The 22772-nt window shown below is 34.8% G+C and overlaps 1 pseudogene; it reads left to right on the top strand.

The window, feature by feature from the left end:
* The first annotated feature begins 2960 nt into the window (after positions 1-2960).
* Positions 2961-13039, top strand: LOC142504635 (uncharacterized; annotated as a pseudogene).
* The last annotated feature ends 9733 nt before the right edge of the window (positions 13040-22772 follow it).

The following is a 22772-nucleotide window of genomic DNA, read 5'->3' as shown; positions in this document are numbered from 1 at the left end:
AAAAGTTACTAGGAAAGTAAAAACATCTGTTGGGTGCAATAATTGTCCTGCTTGGTAGAACGATCGAACCGTGGTGCTTGAGCTGCTGTGCGGTTTAAAAGATTTGAGTTGCACCATTACTACTAGCTATAGCTTTTGGTAAAGCGATAAGCGCTCGACGACGCTTTACAGAGGTTTAATAGGTTCATTATTGTACCTAACTGCTAGTCGTCCAGATATTGTATTTGCTGTTTGCATGTGTGCTAGATTTCAGGCAAATCCTATGCAATCACATTTTACAGCTGCCAAGCGTATTCTAAAATATCTAAAAGGCACACAAAATGTTGGGTTATGGTATTCTAAAGATTAATCTTTCAATTTAGTTGGATATTCAGATGCAGATTATGCAGGATGTAAGCTTAATCATTAAAGTACAAGTGGATCATGTCAGTTTCTAGGAGACAGACTGATCTATTGGTTCAGCAAGAAGCAAACATCCATAGCAACTTCCACAACTGAGGCAGAATACCTTGCTGCTGGAAGCTGCTGTGCTCAACTGCTCTGGGTTCAGCAACAGCTGAGAGATTATGGAATTGACGCAAAAGAATCACCCATATTTTGTGACAATACAAGCACGATTGATATTACCTACAATCCAGTTCTTCACTCCAGGACCAAGCACATAGATGTCAGGCATCACTTCATCAGAGATCATGCCTTGAAGAAGGACATCAGACTGGAATATGTTTCAACTGATCAGCAAGCAGCTGATATCTTCACCAAACCATTGGCTGAGACTAAGTTTTCCCACTTTCGCAATATACTTGGATTAATTGATTTATCTTAATTTTTTTCAGTTAATCTTTATCAGTAATCTTGCTTATAATTTTTTATATGCATCTATTAAGGGGGAATATTGGTTTTAAGAGGTTAGCTGAGAAGACAAATGTTAGTCAACTCTCAACTGAAAGGACTCGGTCTTACAACTGATCGTTCAGTTGGGTATTTCACTAATCTTCTCATATAAGCTATCTAATTAACCATATGATATTCCAAATCAAGTGACGTGACTGTCTTCTATCTCATGATGAATTTTATCTTAAAACGTGGACGCATATTAACCGTTTAATTTGTACACACGCTTACAGCACACGTACACATGTTTTCATTCAAAATTTTCAATGGACTAACACGTGTCCAGAATTTGAATAGTCACGTACATAAGTACCTTTCCCCGCTTAACTTCAGTTTCTTCTTACGCGTACATCACCTTTCAAGAGAAAACTCATACACTCCGAGCTTGTGTCTTGTGAAATTTCAGGGTTTCTAAATCTCAGAAATGGCAAATCAAATTCATGTACACTTATTGAACGCTATGGCTATCAATTTTGAGTCAGCCCTATCAATCGGAGAAGCCGATGTGAAGAATGTTTTTCTGAAGCTTGAATCAGCAGGGTTGAAAACTTTCTTAGGGCAATTCTCTCAAGAAATCTATCCAAAGGAACTTCAAGATTTCTACTCAAATGGATTTATCAACTCTGATGGAAACATCATCTCTACTGTCAACAATCACCTGTTGACCATCTCTGAAGATTCTCTTGGAGAATTATTTTTGCTGCCTTCTGATGGGTTAGCACAACTTGCTGATGTCAAAGCATCTGATGTCGAAGAGATGCAAACCTTAATTTCTGCTGATGGATGGAAAATCAAAGTTTTCGATCCAAAGAAGGAAGCTAAAGCATAAGGTTCAGTTACTGGATGACATTGTAGCCAAATGGCTATTGGCAAAGGCAGGATCCTTTGCTGCTTTAACTTTGGAGAAATTTCAAGTCATTACTGTCATCATGGCTGGACAAAGACTCAACTGGAAGCACCTTCTTTTCAACATCTTGAAGAATATGTTCTCTTCCACCAAGCAGTCAAAAGGTTTTGCAATACAACTGAGCTATTTGATGAAAGCCAAAGGATTAGTAACTGATGATTCCGAGAGATTATCTAAATTCAAGGTGTTCAATGCCAAGAATATTTTGCCACCAAAAACTAAGTTGGACATCTCTCCTGAAAAATTTGTTAAGATCAAAACAGAGATTGGGACACAGCAGGCTGCTCCCAAATCGGTTAAGATTGCCAAGACTCTACCACAGAAGAAGACTTCAAAGCGCAAATTGCTTATCAGTGATTCTAATGTAGAGAAGACCCCGTCTCCTCCAATTGCCAAGAAACCACGGACACTGAAAACCAAACCTACTGCTACAGTTGAAGTCATACCAACTGATAAGGTGATGAAATCAGGAGATCAACAGCCAATCCAGGCTGTTCCATTGAAGGCAATTCCAACTGAGTCATCAACTGAGGATCAGTTACCCTTGTTCACCATTCCTCCAAAGCGTATAATCACTACATCTAGTGATAAAACCAGACTTGCTGGAGTAAAAGCTCCAATTATTAGTATTTCTCCTTACTCCCCTTTACCATTTGCCAGACCAACAGGGGTTGTGCTCAGAGAAAAGATTGATGCAACTACGTCTGGATTAACCATTCCTCATATTTTGACTGACTACAAGGGCAAAGGTAAAATACAAGAAGAGCACAGACCTTCGAATGCCATTCAAACTCACATTGATCTAATTTGGCAAGAGGTCAATAAATTTGCTGAAGAGAAGCTCCAAGTTTTTGAAGAATGGGTAAATTTCAGAGTTTGGGTTTTTGCCAAGGACCTCAACAAAAAGTCTAAGCTGAAAAGATTTATTGCTCTAGAAAGAGTAGTGCTGAAGATGGTCAAAGCTTCTTCAATTTATCAAGCTTTGCAGAGGAAGAGGTATTTCTTTGATCTTTCAAGAGAAAAGAAGCTGAAGCAGATTGTTACTGAGTTTTGGCAAAATTTCAATCCCACAAGTCCAACTGCATTCAATGATAAAGCAGTCTATGCTCAACTAGAAGCAAATTTAATTGGACTACAAGCATAAATTAAACAGTGGGAAATGGATGAAGAACTGATCATCCCAGAATTTTCTCAAGAAATTGTGACTGAAGATCTAGCTGAACAATCAGCTGGAGAGCCTGATAAGGACACTACTGCTACCCTTTCTCAGAAAGCAGATGTCTCCTCATCTTCAATTGCTCCACCTTCACTCTTGTCATCACCTCCTATTGATGATCCCAAGATGTATTCAGAAGCTAAATTGACACTAGCTCATATTGATGAAATTATTCAATCAGTGGTTCTAGTAACTTCCACCAATGAGCCCTTGTCAGTTGATCACTCCGCTGATCAAGCAGTTGAAGAGAATCCCATCTTAACTGACGAGCCAGTTCAAGCTGTCATTTCTGAACCAAATGATCAAGCTATGATGTCTGTTCAATCACCAGATCACCACATTACTGAGAATCTGGAGGATCTATTGACTACTTCTAAAAATCCTCCAACTGTTGTGTCAGCTCGTATTTCAGGTGATCATCGGGCAGAAGCATCAGTTCATGACCCTCTAGTTGAAGACCCTGCAAACTGTCACATTCAGCAGGAAAGCTCAAATGCTAATCAACTTCAGTCTTCACCTCCTCTGGTCCAAGCGGAAGTAACTGAAACAGATGTTCCAGCATCGACTATTGCTGCAACAATGATATCTGAAAGAACCATGGTGGTTTTTGATCGACTCTCTCAGGAAACTGGAGCATCGGATCAGCCAAATCCTCACTCTGCCAAGGATCTTGAGTTTGCTCTTGAAGAGATTCAGGACATTCAGCATAATATACAGAGAGTGATTAATGATTTGTACAAAATTCAGCATACTCAACTAGAACATTCTCTGAAGCTAGAACATTCTGAAGCATTCAACTCAGAGAAACTGAAAGCAATTCAAAAAGCCTTAACCTCTCTTTCTCAGTCAATGAACGCGATTCAAAAGAACAAAGGTTTGGATCAGAGTCTCTCCATCACTCAAGACGTTATCAGCAAACACGTTGAAAATCTGGAGACGCTTGTAACAAGAAAAATAGACTCGTTGCAAACCACAATGCTTTATGCCGTCTCTAACATATCCTCTTCTGCCAATCTCTTATCAATCGATGTTAGGAAATTATCTCTTCAGATGGGTTTATTTGACAAAAAAGGGGAAGAGATTAAAGAGCTGCTAGATCAACAAAAGAAGATCAGTCTTTGAGTCATTGTCAGTTACTCAATTCTATATCAAAACTTTTATGTTATCTACGATGAGTTCAGTTGTTCAGTTATTTTGTGCTTAGTTTTGTCAAACACCTTAAAGGGGGAAATTGTTGGAATCAAAATTACGGCGTTTGACAAATTGCCAACTGATTATGCAAACCAACTGAATATAATAAACTGATCTACGCAACTGAAACGCAACTCAGTTATTCTCCTCACCAATTTATTGCCCAGCAGCTGATTAATTCAGTTGAACACGTCATTAACAACCGACAGATAGTACCACTACAGTCTGCAACTATTAGTGGGACGCCGCATTTCAGAGGTCATAGAGTACGATTGTCAGAAGAATAACGACGTGGCATATCAACGGATATAATATTCAAACAGCAGTTAATGTTACCGTTGAAATGGAAGCTTATAAATAGTTGAAGAGAGCAGCTGAAAAGAATGAACCTACAACGAAATTTCAATCTCTTTGAAGCTTGCTGTTACGCTGAAAAATTCTTTACTTGCATTCAAATATCGAAAGCTCTCGCTTACTTGTTATATCAGTAGCATTCAGGCTATACATTTGAGCTTAATAGCACTTTGTAATATCTGCTAATTCTTTTAAGTTGTGCTAAGTTCAGTTAAGGACTGTAAAAGCGTTTGTAACTAAGAGTTTCAGTTTTGGCAGTGTTAAGTTCAAACTGAAGTGGGTCAGTACAAGTCTTGTATTTGATCAAAGACTTTTAGTGGATATCCTATCTTCGTGATAGAAGGGGTGACGTATGAGTTATTCAAGTCTCCGAACATCCAGAAACAATTGTGTTCTTTACTTCAGTTATTATATTTGAGTTAGATATTCTATCTTTTAGTCAGTTCATATTCCGCAACTGTTTTCTTCAGTTTAACTGATTGTCATTGACCGACGTGATACCTAGAGTCAGTTTGTAACCAAACTGAATCCAAATCTTCGAAGAGAATATAAAATTCGTGAAGTGTTTATTCAACCCCCCCCCCCTTCTAAACATTTTTTATCCTTCTAACCGATCCGTTCAAGTTGCATGACACCGTGGAAGTTCTTAGTGACCAGAATGCGGTTATGCATGGTCATATTGAACATCTACAAGCAGTAATAGCCAACCAAGATGAACCTGAAGAGGATCCAGAAGAGGAAGAAGAAATTGAAGAGGATCCTATGGAATTGGGATTAGGAGAAGTGATAGATTAGACATTCAGTAGTAGTCCTTTGTAATACCACGTGTTCCATTTGCATTTAGGTTTTCATTTTCGAAAATCAGTTGTAATTGCACTTTTGTGGGAATCAATAAAAATTTAATTATATCCATTGGTTTCATATTTAATTTTGAGCAATTACTTAATCATTTTGCTTCCTTTGTTTAGTTTCTATTCTGCCATCAATCTTAGAACTTTCATAATTGTAGGAAATGGACGGACGACCTGTGAGAAACAACCGTAACCCTCGTTACAATAACCACAACAACCGCAATGATGAAGATGCACATCAACCACCACAACCACCACCAGCAGTTGGTCTCAGTCAGGTGGACTTGATGGCTATAGCCACGATTGTGGCAACCACGCTACAAGGGTTAGTGAACCCTAATGCTAACCAACCACCGCCACCACCTCCAGCTCAGAATGGGACTAAGCAGCACTATGAGGCTCTCCGAAGAGTAAGAGTCCTAAACTTTGATAAAAGTTTCGATCCCGAGGTCGGACAGAATTGGATGAAGGAGGTGGAGAACCATCTTCGATTACTTGAGGTTCCACAAGGGATCAAGGTAGATGTGATTACACCTTTTCTTGTGGATAAAGCAGCCAAATGGTGGGAAGGAGTCTCACCATCTATGGTAAGGGCGGGACCTATCACTTGGCAAAGGTTCCGAGAGGCATTTCTGAAGCAGTACTTCCCGACAGTAGTTCGAGTGCAGAAGCTGTCAGAATTTGAAAGCTTGGTTCATGAACCAAACATGACAATGGTGGAGTATTCATCCAAGTTCCACTCATTGGGAACTTACTCCCCAACCATCATGGGAGACGAGGCCTTGAAGATGCATTGCTTCAAGAAGGGATTGAACAGCCGTATTCAATCTGCACTTGCCGTTATCGAACCCGATAGTTTTGATGAATTGATGGGAACCTCCATCAGGGCTGAGAATGACATTAAAAGGCGTGAAGGTGAGAACAAACTCAAGCGTCCTCAGCCAAGCCAGTACCAACCGGGCCAGCAATTCAAGAAGCCTAGGTTTTCAAGCAACCAATTTACCAGTGCTCCATCCAAAGGAACCACTTCTTCTCAATCAAGCAAAGAAGGAGTCAAGTGCCAAACTTGCGGATTCACACACACTGGTGAATGTCGTAGGAATTCTGGAGCTTGTTTCCGTTGTGGAAAGATGGACCATCGCATTGCTCAATGTCCTCTTCCAGATCCAAAGAATGGTCCAGCAGGAGGAACAACTCTGAACAAGCCTAAGGAAAACAAGACAAATGCTCGAGTTTATGCTCTTACTCAAGAAGAGGCTGACAATTCAAATGATGTCGTAGCAGGTACCATTATAATCAATGATATGCCTGCGTATGTGTTATTTGATTGTGGTGCTACACATTCATTCATGTCTAAGAGATTTTCCAAGAAGTTAGGAGCTAAGCCTAATAACTTAGAAGAACCATATAGAGTAGAACCTCCTGCAAATCGAATTTTAAAAACTCGCACTCTATATCGGGATATTGGTGTTCTCATAGATAATCAGAGTTTCAAGGCAGACTTAATTCAACTAAACATGGTGGAATTCGACGTAATTCTTGGAATGGATTGGTTAGCCAAAAATCATGCTTTAGTAGACTGTCATGGAAAGACGGTAACCATCCAAACTCCACGCCAAGAGAAACTTTTATTTCATGGTAAGACAAAACAACGAAAGACTCTTCTTTCTGCTTCTCAAACTTGGAAAGCCATGAAAAGTGGAGAAGAAGTTTACCTAGCTATGTTAAGCGAGGTAAAGAAAGAAACCACACTTACCCTAGAAGAGATTCCGGTAGTACAAGAATTTTCGGATGTATTTCCCGAAGAACTCCCTGGAAAACTTCCCGACCGCGAGGTGAAATTTGAGATTAATTTAGTGCCCAATGCTACACCAATCTCAAAAACACCATACCGAATGGCTCCGGCAGAGTTGAAAGAACTCAAAGAGCAACTTCAAGAATTGTTGGATAAGAAGCAAATCCGACCAAGCGCATCTCCGTGGGGATCTCCTGTTCTATTTGTAAAGAAGAAGGACGGAAGCATGAGAATGTGTATTGATTACAGAGCTGAATAAGATCATAATCAAAAACAAGTATCCGCTTCCAAGGATAGATGACTTGTTTGACCAACTCAAAGGAGCTTCAGTCTTTTCCAAGCTCGACTTAAGGTCAGGCTACTACCAACTGAAGGTCAAGACAGACGATATTCCGAAGATAGCCTTCAGAACAAGTTATGGACACTATGAGTTCATGGTGATGCCGTTCGGGTTAACAAACGCTCCAGCAGTATTCATGGATCTCATGAACAGGGTGTTCAAACCATTTCTTGACAAGTTTGTTGTGGTGTTCATCGATGATATTCTGGTATATTCTTCAAGTGAGGAAGACCACAAAGAACATCTTTGTCTAATCCTCCAGACGCTAAGAGAAAAAGAACTTTACGCCAAGTTCAAGAAATGCGAATTCTGGCTAGAGAGCGTCGTATTCTTGGCACACATAATATCAGCAGCAGGAGTATCTGTGGACCCTAAGAAAGTTGAAGCAATCTCAGATTGGCCTAGACCAAAGACGGTGATAGAAATTCGAAGCTTCTTGGGACTAGCAGGTTATTATCGAAAATTTGTTGAAGGATTCTCTTCAATAGCCATACCCTTCATCAAGCTCACACAGAAGAACTCTAAATTTCAATGGAGTTAAGACTGTGAGAAGAGCTTCGAGACTTTGAAGAAAAAGCTTACCTCCACGCTAGTGTTGGTATTGCGAACTGAAGGCAAAGATTTCACCATCTACAATGATGCATCTAAAGAAGGTTTATGATGTGTACTCATGCAAGAGGGAAGGGTGATAGCATACGCGTCAAGACAGTTGAAGCCGTATGAATAGAATTACCCAACGCATGATCTCGAACTAGCCGCAGTGGTGTTCACACTAAAAATTTGGAGACATTATCTTTATGGAGCCAAATGTGAGATTTTCACTGATCACCAATGTCTCAAATATTTGTTCACTCAAAAGGAACTAAATATGAGACAAAGACGATGGATCGAACTCATGAAGGATTACGACTTGACGATAAGCTACCATCCAGACAAAGCCAACAAGGTAGCAGATGCTTTAAGTCGAAAGAATATGAGTAAGGTGATCCTGACATCACTTTCAGCACAACCATGTCTTCGAGAGACAATCAAGATAAGTTAGGATAGAGATTCCGCTTTGGTGAAACTAAAAGAACAAGTTAAAGAAGGGAATCACCAGATTTCAAGACGGATAACAAAGGAATCTTGTGGATGAAAGGACGATTGTGCGTACCAGACATCGATAACCTTCGACAAGAAGTAATGTCTGAGGCACATAAGTCGAAACTCTCAGTCCATCCTGGCAGTACCAAGATGTACAGAGATTTGAAGAAAAATTTTTGGTGAAGTGGAATGAAGAAAGACGTGGCAATGTTTGTTTCCAAGTGTCACGTGTGCCAGCAAGTCAAGGCAGAGCACCAAAAACCTGGAGGACTTCTGCAACCTCTAGAAATTCCAGAATAGAAATGGGAACATATCTCCATGGACTTTGTTGTCGGGTTACCAAAATCTAGACAAAATCATGACGACATCTGGGTAATCGTAGATAGACTCACGAAATCTGCGCATTTTTTATCTGTCCGCATGAACTATAATTTGGACAAGCTAGCCACATTGTACATGAATGAGACCGTACGATTGCATGGAGTTCCAGCTAGCATATTATCAGACAGAGATCCTAGGTTTACCTCTCGATTTTGGAAGAGCTTTCAACAAGCTATGGGGACAAAAGTTACTCTTAGTACATCATATCACCCTCAAACCGATGGCCGAACAGAGAGGACGATTCAAACTTTAGAAGATATGCTGAGAGCATGTGCTCTAGGCTTCAGTGGTAATTGGAGCGAACATCTGCCCTTAATCGAGTTCGCGTACAATAATAGTTACCACAGCAGCATTGGAATGGCACCATACGAAGCTCTGTATGGACGAAAGTGTCGATCACCACTGTATTGGAATGAGGTAGGGGAAAAAGCAATTGTTGGACCCGAAATGATCCAAAAAACAGTGGATAAAGTCGCTTTGATCAAAGAGAGATTAGAAGCTTCACAAGATCGACATAAAAGCTGGGCTGATCAGAAAAGACGACCCGTGGAATTTGAAGTTGGAGAAAAGGCATATGTGAAAGTGTCACCCATGATGGTGTAATCCGATTCAATAAGGCTGGAAAACTGAATCCCAGATACGTCAGACCATTTGAAATTCTTGAGAAAGTGGGAACACTTGCTTACAGATTAGCACTTTCCCCTGATATGTCAAGGATCCATAATGTTTTCCACGTGTTACAATTAAGAAGATATATTCCTGATCCAAGTCATATTCTTGACGTTGAACCACTGTTGGTTGAGGGCAATTTAAATGAAAAACTGAAGTATGAAGAGATTCCGATTCAAATTGTGGATAACAAAGACCAAGTACTGAGAAGACGAACTATTCCATATGTCAAAGTACAATGGTACAATCACACCGAAAGAGAAGCTACTTGGGAGTTGGAAGAAAAGATGCGAGAACAATACCCTTACCTCTTTGAGGATCATGTATAGCCAAGTTTCGAGGACGAAACTTTCCATAAGGAGGGAGGGATGTGAGAACCCGAATTTCCAGCATTTCCAGCATTTCAGTAGCAATGCAAAATTTCCAGTAGAAGATAATATTTCAGAAGCTGGTACTTTTTCAGCAGAGTAGAATCCAGCAGCAGACAGCAGATAAAAAGCAGCAGCAGAAGATTAGAATCCAGAAACAGTTACTGATTCAGCTTAGACTTGTAACTGAAACATTAACATGGAATAAAGGCTGTTAATGGCAGATTATGGTCATTAATATGGAGACTAACAGTCAGAATTTGGTCCTATAAATAACACCCTCAAGTCTCTGAGATTGTTGTTACACAATTCTTGAGTTATCACTTGAAAATTTAGCTAAGAGAGGGTATTTTAGAGCTGTAAAAACCAGTAGCGAGGCAACCAGATTTCCAGTAGACTTCAACCGAAACTCTAGCAAATTACAGTAAGTGAGCTTATGTATAAATATCTTGAAATCAGTTTGATAATTCTGTTTTAAAGCACAGTTTCTGTATGTTTAATTTCTGATATATGATTTTGAAGCACTGAAACTCCCTAGTGAACTAATAGTAGGAATATATATTCTGAACATTTCTGAATTCTGATTCTGATTATGGCCTCACCCCTTAGAGGAGAGAACATATAGGGGACTGATATCGGTTTAGCCATGAAATTCACTAACGTGCTCAGTGCTTACTAATTCTGATTTTTGTTCTGAAACCTGTGATTTTTGAATTCTGATTTCTGTTCTGAAAATAAAAATTTTCTGCATATTACTGTTTTACTGTCCTGTTGAAAACGATTTCGAAAATTGGGAGTTATTCCCGCCCCTGCTTACTGAGTGACAATCATATCACTCACCCACCAAACACATCTCAGATAAGAACGAGGAAGAAAAGTTAGAAGAAGAAGAGCAGATCCAGTTCTGGGGCTGGTGAAGAAGACTATTGTTCGCAGTTTATGTTTGTGTTAATTCCGCTGCATCTGTTAAGACACTGTTATGTCTGGTTTTACATTTCCGGTAAAACATTAGTATTCGAGTTGTAAGAGACAGTTGATTTATTCCGTATTATGAATAAAAAGACTGGTTTATGTATTTTATACTTCTGAGTCTTGTTGTTTTCGAATGTAAATTTGAGAGCAACGCCGATGTCAATCAACCCCCGTCCCGAGGCGTCACATTAATGACTTTTGACTAAAAAAATAATTGAAAAAAATCCAAGTCAATGAATGAAAACAAAATATTTATAACTTACATGACTAAAATTCAAAACAAGCTAAGTTACTTACGAAACTAAAATTGTAATTTGTCTTTATTATTTAGTTTCTTAATCCATACAGAACCATATATATCATGCATGTCGCAAATATTGGCCGCCATGCACTTCAATTTGTTCTCATCCCTTCTGTTTTTGACTTATTACGAATGGAAACAAAAATATGTGAATTTAAAAAAAAAAAAATCTTCATTTATCAAAATAGTGTTCCATCATGTTTTTCAAAGAAATAAATAGAGAGAAAATATCATAAATTTTTAAATGACCCAACAAAAACCTCAGTTACATAACATATAAACATTAATGACACAACAAATAAGATGATGGTGATTAACTTGTCTATAATTAAATTCATTTGGTCGGAGAAAGAAGCGTGTTCTTTGATAACGGGCGGTGTTAAAATTTCAAGAAAGGCGCATTTTAAAAAGGTTAATTGTTAAGATCTTCGCTTCGATTGTGAACTTTTTCTAGTGGATGACTCCATAGAAAAAGGTCTTTCTTTTTATTCTACTTTACGGGATCAATAGGTAAATATTGGCAGAAAGGATCTCAGCAGCTACATATATATAATAATAGCATATGATGACTAAGGGTACGGACGAACATCTTACGCAGCAATGCCATCACCAGAACTTTCTCCACATCGTTGGATACGTTCTTGTGTATCAAGAACGGAAGACCGCATATTCCATCAGCACTGAAATCCCTAGGCAATGTCGAGAGAAGCATTAATGGGAAAAGAGAAAAGGCTTTACATCAGTTATGTCCATAATGAAATGCCCTTTTCTCTGCCGATTCAAAGAAAGAGTTACTGACTTAATTCCTATGTCGTTCTTCCATAGGCTGCCACCTTTTTTTCGTTTTTTTGAAATACTGATCTGTTTTCTCGAACTAATCATATTGACTTCTGATGCTTTTGGCTAAATTTTGATGATCTTGAAAACATAAAAAGGAGATTGTCAGAGTATGTGAACATCGAGCTAACCCGTGACTTTGACTTTATTGAATCTTATATAAAAACAATCTTTATTTTAATAATATTTTACTATTTTATCCAATTATGGCATTTAATTTATTTATCATGAAACTCATTAGGAAGCGTACTGTATATTAAACTGGTTCCTAATCGAATCAACAGCTTAAAATAAGGATAAAAGTCATTCGAGCTTGAGACTAACATTAGTGATGTAAACGTCATATTTCATTAGTAAGAGCATAAAGATGTCCATTCATATAAATTGTTGATCATTTGATGATGCACTGAGCAACATTGTTAGGATTAAGCGTTTACCACTAAGCCAAAAGTTATAGCTGTTAGCCAAGACACAACTTTATTTCCTTATACTTGTGGCAGCGCAGAGTGTACCTATTTGGGTGCTAATGGTTGCCCATGATTCCGAGAAATTAAAGTGTGTGTCTATCTACTGGTGATGTCTAGCTCATATCCCTTAGAGATCAGTCTGACCATTCTCCTACCATCGGTTATGTCCCCAGCAGAGACAGTATTACCCGTTAAGATTTGGTGTCACTTTTTTACGACCCACTCAGCCAACCAGATCAAGCGGTGCAACGTCAGCAGCTTGACGCATGAGAACTTCCCACGAGGTCATTCATCTCAGTACTACTATCACTCATACACGCTTGACCCAACATTTCCTCTCATTTTGAAATATTCATTGTCATTTTGCTTAATTCTTCCCTTTTGTTTTTGTTTAGATTTATGTTGGTGTGTGAAATATGAGTTTATTCTCATTACATGAATTACAAAAATAGTATCGATGTCAGATAAACAATATTTGAATGAGTTAATGGCTTTTGGTTAAAATAAATAAATAAAAAATTAATGGATAAAAACTAAATATTTACAACTTACATGACTAATACTCAAAACAGATGAAGTTACAAAACTAAAATTATAATTTGTTCTTATTATTAAGTTTCTTAATCTATACATAACCATATATATCATGCATGTCGCAAATATTAGCCGCCATGCACTTCAATTTGTTCTCATCCCTTTTGTTTTTGACTTAATACGAATGGAAACAAAAATATGAGAATTGAAAAAAAAATATTCATTATTAAAATAGTGTTCCATTATGTTTTTCAATGAAATAAATAGAGAGAAATATCATAAATTTAAATGACCCAACAAAAACCTCAGTTACATAAATATAAACATAAATGACACAACAAAGAAGGTGATGGTGACTTTGTCATACTCGATCAAGCGTGTTCTTTGATAATGGGCGGTGTTAAAATTTCAAGAAAGGAGCATTTTAAAAAGGTCGTTAAGATCTTTGCGTCGGTTGTGAACTTTTCTATAGTGGATGACTCCATAAAAAAGGTTTTTCATTTGATTCAACTTTATAGGATCAAAAGGTAAATATTGGCACAAAGGATCTCAGCAGCTGCATATATATAATAATAGCATAGGAATGACTAAGGGTACGGACGAACATCTTAGGCAGCAATGCGAATTACCGAACTTTCTCCACTTCTATGACGCGTTGTTGTGCTACATACAAGCTGTATAAATAAAATCTTTAAATATATAATAATTTCATGAGGTCTGTCTTTCAACGTAAAATCATGAAATTTATTAAAAAGTGAACTGCATATTCTAAACTGGTCTCTAGTCGATTCACCCAACTTAAATAAGGTAAAGGTCGTTAATATTTGTGATATAAACATCATATTTCAATTGTAAGAGCATGAAGATGTCCATTCATACAGATTATTGATCATTTGCTGATTCATTGAGCAACACTATCTCCGACTTTCCAAGTTGTTATCACTTATCGAGTGGAATAGTCCACGATTATGGTTGTACACCAGTCGTCATTTGCCCAGAACAACATGGAGACTCTATATACTAGCATGCACTTTGATCCGTTTACCGACTTTATTGAGGGTCGTCAGGTGACGAGATTGGGTATAGTTTCAAAATACGTAGAAGTCAATGCATTGTAGTCGGGGATTCACTGCTCACCTACACGTGAAAATATCTCATGTGATCTAATGAGTTAACAGTGCAATGAATCTCTGGCCTTAGTAAGACATGTGCATTTTGGAAAGATGTTTACTCAGTTAAACATACTATGTCATTATTACTCAAAGATACATCACATTATTAATGAATTCATTTGCAACTCTCGATATATCAATGGTTGCAGATTCGATCAAAATACATGAGTTGAAGAGACCGTATTGTACGCTAAACATAACTTAAGGTTCTTGCAGGTACTATCATTTATATCTAGAGGATCATGGAGCGATGCTAATAAATACTCTTACCATCATTCGATTGATGCAATCAGATTTGAGTTCTGAAGTTCTTGATCAAGGGATTGATGAAAAGAATGATGCTAATTAGGGTAAGCTCGAATATGAACAAATATTTTGAATCACATGAGGTTGGGAATACATGGTTAACTATATCCCTAAACCATTTAGAGTCACATAAGGATTGAGTTTTGTGTTCTTATTGAGATAGTCAAATTCAAGGAGTTGAATTTGGCTATTATAGTTTGATGGAGATCAAAGAAATTGCTTATAAATTAAGGAGTTTATAACTTGATTTCATGTAATGGAAGTCGAGGAAGTTTTCTTAACTTCTAATTAAGTAAAGAGAGTGAAATTGTCCATTTTAGTAAAAGAGTTCACAAAACTGGTAGCTGCTTAAAATTGATTAATGAAAATTTTTGTCTTTCAAAATTTTCAATTTTCACTGTGTGAACATGACTTATACCATCGATATATCAGCGATATCTAATTATCGATATGAGTTATAATGAATTCACAATTATTTATTTTGTAATTTAGAGTATACTAATTAAATAACAAGTTAGTAATAGTGGAACATTCAAAAATAATCTAGAATAGATTAATTAATTAGTGAATTAATCAAATAAAAGTTATTTAATTGAAATCATAAATAAAATATATATATATATATGTGTGTATAATGTGCCTGTATATATGGATTTACAAGAAGAGCTACTGTCGTCTAAACACCAGGATAGTTAGAGTCGACTATAAATATGAAAAAGTAAATCAGATCTAAACATCCAATGATTTGTTTAAATCATACGACGCTCAATGAAATTTTGATGGTTAAAACACAAAAATTTTAAAGTTGCGCTAAATCAAAACATTTAATCAATATTGAAATATTTATGTTATATTTATCTTATACACATCCAGCTGGAATCAAGTCTGGGAATTCACGATTTTAGTCTACTAATTTGTATTTTCTTTCAAATTTAGTTATTTTTACCACGGTATTGATGTGGTGCTGGAAAATGATGATATAGAACCGAAAATTGCTGATGTCGTGTTAGACATTGCTGAAGTATTTTATGTTACGTAAAAAAATCCTGTGAAAAAAAGGAAAAAAAGAAAGAAAAAAAGTTGCAAATTAGTGTTCTAAAATCATGAACTGATACATGATCAAAATAAAAAAAATGCAATTTATAAGATAAAAATGTAATTTCCCCACATTTAAGTATGTAAATTGGCAGAAGTTAGACTGTAATAAAATTTGTAAAAATATAAGGTGTAAAAAAATATTTTTTAAAAAATAAATTAAGTGTTAATATTTACTAATTTAAATAAAACATCAAAATTTTTAATAATCATAATTCATAATCACTACCACATAAATACATTTGGAAAATAAATATACTTAAATAAAATGCCTCATGAATTTAAAGTTAATTAATGTACACAAGAAATTCGTAATTACAATAGACGATTGTTTTGTTATTGCAAAATAAAATTAATAATGAAAATCTCATTCGTCTTAACCTTTATAATTCTGGTGGAAATTATTTTGGAAGCTCAGAATTCCGCCTAAGGCATGCATCTATGTATTTTATTCCAGCGTCGATGTTGAATAGCTTTCGGCCTTCTAATGTAGCTTGTTCTGTTAGAAGGGATGCTCCGATTACAGGGGAGATCGGTCGGAGGCCGCCATCTTTACCGAATCGATTTAAATTGGACGTGGATGCAGGTTTTGACGTGCAAAATTATAAATTCAGTGTTGGAGTAGTGGCCGTGTTTAGATATTCACCAGGTAGAGTTAAGGGAGCTTCGGCATGCTTCGTTTATCATCTTTGAATGTAGATTGGCTATCTGGAAACATTCCTAGTTGGCTTAACAATTAATATTGTAACTCAAGATTTTTGAGTTAATGTTATTTATATTTCTTTTAAAAAAAAAAAGTTGAAAGAAAGGTTGTCGAGGATATTATTTATAGCTTAATGATCCAATATTAGTAATGTTTTTGCAACTCAAACGATCACTTGAACATCACAGACATGACATGGTGACGAAGAGAAACCTGAAAATATGATTTAATAGCATATACATGTTGGTCTCACGTGCGGTAATTTGAGATAATAAACCCGAAAATAAAGAATAAACTGGACACCGAGATTTACGTGCAAAACCCCTAAAAATTATTAGAGTAAAAATCACGGGTAAGATGAAAAGATTTTCACTATAATATTTTATGGTGTACAACTCACTCACTGTGTTTTTAAGGAGAATACACACTCTCTTAATACATGAGAACAAACACCTCACAAATATTATATAACTAATAGGATTAGAGAAAACTCGAAGAAGAGATAATATGAAATGAGGGGAGGAAGATCTATTTATAGAGTTTTCTGTCAGTGTGAAAACACGTTTCATATTAAATGAAACACGTTCCCAACCAATTCCCCCCAAACTTTATCAATTTTTGTTGATCGATTAATGTACAGTTGCCGACAATGCATATCATCGAGAAGAAGGAAAAAAACATCGAGAGCCGCCAACCATCAAGTGGTCATATATTTTCTTTATGGGTGTTTTTAAACTTCAACAATTATCCAAATAAAATAGTCTCGACATATTCGACCTTCGTATTTCAAGGTTAATTCCAGTATTTAGTTATATATGAAAACATCTCAATTGTCACAACACTCATTAGCAATAAAGCTCATTGAATGATTTATAGATAAAATTGTAAAAATTATGTACAACAATTTGTATTAATACATCAAAGCAAGAGAATTAAATACACTTTTGATTTTCCATTTTTCTATTAAAACATTATCGGTTCTTGAACATTTCTACATTAGATTTTTTGTAATTCCTGAAGTAAATAATTTTTTTGTTGAATTATTAATATATATTACTAAATAATTCACGATGTTAAAAGAATGTAATATATCATATTTTGCTCATATGTAGTCTAAATGATTTGAAATTTAGAGATGACATGGAAAGCTCAAAAATATAGAAGTTTAGTGTTTTGAGTTTTGAAAATTTTGATCGTTTAACTAGTCTAATATTATTTATTAGATTTGAAAATTTTCAAAACTCAAAATACGAGGTCTTTGATTTGAGATACAAATTTAATATCTTTTGTGATGTTTGAAATTTGTTATTTTTTGTAATAAATCTGATAAAATGTTAAATCATACTGAAATTGAAGATTGTTGGAGAGTGCATGATTTTAACGAAGAGGAGAAGATTATAGTTATGTTATTTTGAATTATTCTCAATTTATTATAATTAGGGATTTTAATCGTTGAATTGAAATTGGGGAGTTCTTTTTCAGTTATTATTAATTCTGATTATATATTCGGAGTCTACGAAGTATAGGCTACATGTTGATATGAAGTTTTCGTAATTTAACGGGTGTTGTAAAATAGCATATTAATTGAAGTTAATTTATTAGAGTGTATTTGATGTTAGTATTGATAACTAAATACACTAGAATATTAATTGTTGATCGATGAAGATGTATAATCGAGTTTTTTATTTTTTAAAAATTAATTGTTGTTTGGCTATTTGTTGTTGTATATTGAGACTTTTATGATCGAGTTGATATGATGACAATGATCTCATAATTATTGTTGAATTATATAGATACGTCACAAGTTTCAGGATTAAAGAAATAGCACGATTATATATATACTCGATTGTCAGGTACGTGTTGACATACGAGCAAATGTTGTTATTATTTAGTATTGATGAAGCTTATTTTGTAGAGCGATGATCAATCTCCGAGAATAAGTGATTTGATATTATATTTGATGTTGTTTATTATTGTTGATATTGTTAGCTGTCGTTTATTGGGAGATGTCTTGACGATATCACTGTCGTCGGAGTAAGGGTGCAATATGTTGTTGATGTTGTTTGTCGCAGTAGTAGGAGAGCGATGTATTGACGATATTGATGTCACCAGAATAAGGGTGCGACATATCGTTGATGTTGTTGTCGTGGTAGTATGAGGTGACGTTGGGGTGTGACGTATCGTTGTTGTCGCAGTAGTAGGGGAACAATATATTAACAATACAGTTGTCGCCTGAGTAGGAGTACGACATATCGTTAACGTGGTTTGTTTGTTTTTTCATCTTGGGTTAGGCCAAAATATATATAGCTTGTGAAATAATTTTTTTATATTAAAAATATGTCATCATAAAAAATTTCAATATGTAATTTACTTTACCTCCTTGTAATTAATCAAGCTGTCATAGAAAACATGCCCCGCAATAACAAGATATATATTTATACATTTCAGTATTTCCTCCTTCAAAAAAATCATATAGGATTATATAAAATATCTAAATGTCTGTAAAAATAATATGACTTTATGCATTCCAGTATTTCTCATTCAACAAAATCATATAGGATTCTATAAAATATCTAAATGTCTATAAAAAAAAATCAATCTACTAACTATATATTTATATAAACATAAAATTTTACGTTGTAATCAAAGTTGGAGAAAAAGTTTCTCCATTGCGGGTTTGAGCAAAAAACCGTTGCTTGCAAACTGTAACACATGATGTAATGTAAAATATCCTCAAATATAGTGCAAAGTGTATTTGCTGGATCAGTATGCAATTCTCTAGTGTTGGGGATAATTGAACACTTTATGTAAAGATGGTTAAATACTTCATTAAAATCAAAATAGAAATCTCTTCTCCAATTCCTGATTGGAATGTTGTGCGTTCTGTAGAGCATTTTTCAACTGATGTAATTGTCAACGGTTGGAATTGGACTCAGCTGTTGTCCAACGACTACCAAATTGCAATGCCCCCAATTTTGGGAGTCAAATTGCAACTACTAATTTTTTTTATCCCTAAAATCGACTATAAAGACAACATCATTTTAAACATTATCACACAACAATTTTCTCATTACACTACATTTCTTTACAATCAATTCTCTCCTCACTATCATTTGTCAACATATATTCAATAATTTTTGTTATAGTTTTAGATAGACTCATTATTCTCTTTATTATTATTGTTTACTTACTATTTCACAATTTAATCATATAAATAATTTGAATTTCAACGACGTCATCTTCAAAGCGTGATGGTCGTGGAGGTGAATACATTTTTGACTTTGTTGAACATTTTGGCTATATTCCCAACTTTGATGAAGTCGAGCTTGGTCACGAGGAGGAAGAGTCATGAAACTTCCCAACAAAGACGTAAGGACGCCATCGTCTCCTCGAGATGGAAATGAGCTCGAAGAGCATCCGAGCCAAGCGAAGCAAAGTTTGAGATCATTTCGATATTGAAAAAGAAGGTACAAAAAACTCTTTTGACATACGTAAAATTTGCAAAACCAAATATTCTTACAAAACGGGTGGTGGTTTCGGTGGTACCGACACTTTGAAAAAACATTTAGTCAAGGTACATAAATTTCACCCTGATACTCTATAACCATTTAGCAGGGAGCCAACCCAACAACAAATCAATCATTCAAGTGGTAAAACTTTCACAATTACAAAAAGTTATCGCTAAATTTGTTACGAAATGTGGTTAACCTTTTATAATAGTTGAACAATAAAGTTTTGAATTTACTAGTACTATTCAACATAGTTTTCACAATATTTCTAGTCACATACTTAAAAAATATTGTTTTGATATGTATAAGGAATATAAAGAAACACAAAAATCGCAACTTTCAAATATTTATGTATAGTTAGTTTAACAACCGATATTTGGACTAATTTGAAATATGAATTTTATCTTATTGTTACATGTCATTGGATCGATGAAACTTGAACTATGCAAAAAAGAATTTTAGCGTTAGAACATTTAGAATCGTCACACAACGCATACATTATAGCTAGATATACTTTAAATGTTGTTAATATTTATGACATACAAAATAAAATAATCTTGATCATATTAGATATTGTGAGTGTCAATAATCATGCAATTAAATATTTTAAAGATTCATTAAAATCGATTTTGAATATAATTTGATTCGTATTAAATGTGCATGTCATATTATCAACTTATATGTTAAATATGTATGTGATGATTATACGTCCATTTTTTTTCGAAAATTCAAAGCACGTGGTAAAATATTACGTGAAAGTAGACATGGACTTGAATGAAAAATGCTAGTCAAATCAAACATGATTAAGTTTAAAAAATTTCATGTTCATATTAAAACTATATGGAATTTTTTTATCACTTGCTTCATAATTTGTTATATTTTTAAGATTTAGTTACTCAATTTTAAGATAATATTGCGGCAGATTCTTTAATATTGACTGACAATGATTGGAATATTTTGAGTAAGTGTGTTTCTTTTTTAGAATTTTTTAAAGAAACAACCGAAATATTTTTTTTGGAATTGACTACCTTACTTCAACCATGTTTCTACCTTTGTTTTCAGTATATTTTATAAGTTTATTTAATATCGTGATGATGTTGTTATGAATGCTTTTGTTTCAAATATGAAAAATAAAATTTTAAAATATTGGGAGAATATCTCAATTGTGCATTACTTAACAACATAATTTGATCCTAGTCAAAGTCAAGGTGGGTTCGACATGTTTTTTTGAATATTATGCTAAATTTTTTCGAAATAATGTTGACGATCAAAAGAAGTCAATCATGCATTCACTTCAAGAATTGTTTGATTTGTATGCTAGTAAACAATGCAAGTCGATTGCGCAGCCGGAAGAAAGGTTGACAAAGAAAAGCAAAATTGGAGCATTCAACTTCTTTCAAAGTTTAAAAGGAAAAAAATTTAAAGAAAAGTCAATGATAACAACAAAGTACAATGAGATCCAAATTTATCTAAGACGGTATATTGAGACTACAGATAATTTCGATGTTCTTGATTGATGGAAAATAAATTCTCAACTTTATCCACTGTTAACGGAAAATTGCAAGAGATGTACTAGCCGTTCAAAGTTCAAATATTGCTTCTGAATCAGCTTTTTCAGTATGTTGAATAATCATTGGTGAATAAAGAACTAATTTAAAGCTAGAAACACTTAGTATGCTAACATGCCTACAAGATTGGTTTGAAGCCAAAAAAAAAGAATATGACACTTGGACCGATCGACGAATTTCAAAGCTCAAGCTCCGACGAAGATTCAAAGTATTCAAAATATATTTTAATAAATTGTGATAAATTTTAAATGTTCAATTGTAAAAATCAATGTTTAAGTTACTACATTTTTATTTTTATGATTAGTTAGTATTGTTTCCACTCAAAACACTAAATAAAAATTGTCTATTAATAAAAGCAATTTAATATTAAAAACAATAAAATTCAAAACCTGAAACCCAGAACTGGCTCGAACCGAAACGGAACCGATCTATAAATCATAAAATCGGTCTGGGGTTCGGATTGATTCCAATATTTTAACCTTGGAATCGGAATCCAAACGATTCCGAGAACGGTCGACCCAGAATAGGCGAGTCGTTAAGCATGCCTAGTTCTGAGTGTATCATAGTTGGGGAAAGTCTTTTCTCCCCAAAAAAATCACCAACAACATTTCATGTAACATTGTACTATGTAGAGTTTTTATTGATATAAATTATGACAAAATTACAAAATTAGTTGAAATTTAATCCAAGTGACAACTAAATATCAGTGTAATAGAAAATATTTCAGGAAACAAGGTGCAAGATTTTCTCTAGGGATGTAATTGAGTCGAGCCAAGTCGAACTCTTTAATGTTTGAGTTTGGCTCGTTTATAATCGAGCCGAGCCCGAGCTTTATTTAACGAATATATGCATGGCTCACGAGCTTATTCAAGCCTTTATCGAGCCTAGACAAGCTTAATAAATATGAATTATACATTTAAAATTTTATTAAATTAATTAAAAATAAATTATATATTTAAAGAAAAATATATTATTCTTATTAAAATTTGTAAATTTATTATAATAAATAAATTTAATAGATTTTTCTATATATTTCATAAATAATATGCAAAATCAATAAATCAAATATCAAAACTATTATTTTTTCATCTAAACGATTACTCATGAAATTACCAATGAACATGTTCACGAGCTAACGAGCCGAATACTGTAAAGCTTGAGTTTGGTTTGTTTATCTTAACGAGCCTCATTAAACGAGCTCAAACGAGCTTTTATCGAATCGAGTTTTGAATAGCTCACAAACAATTTGGTTCATTTAG

This window comes from Primulina tabacum, chromosome 1, assembly GCF_025594145.1.
Source record: "Primulina tabacum isolate GXHZ01 chromosome 1, ASM2559414v2, whole genome shotgun sequence".
Lineage (NCBI taxonomy): Eukaryota > Viridiplantae > Streptophyta > Magnoliopsida > Lamiales > Gesneriaceae > Primulina > Primulina tabacum.
Note: the sequence above shows the minus strand (reverse complement) of the source record. Positions and strands in the feature narration are given on the sequence as shown.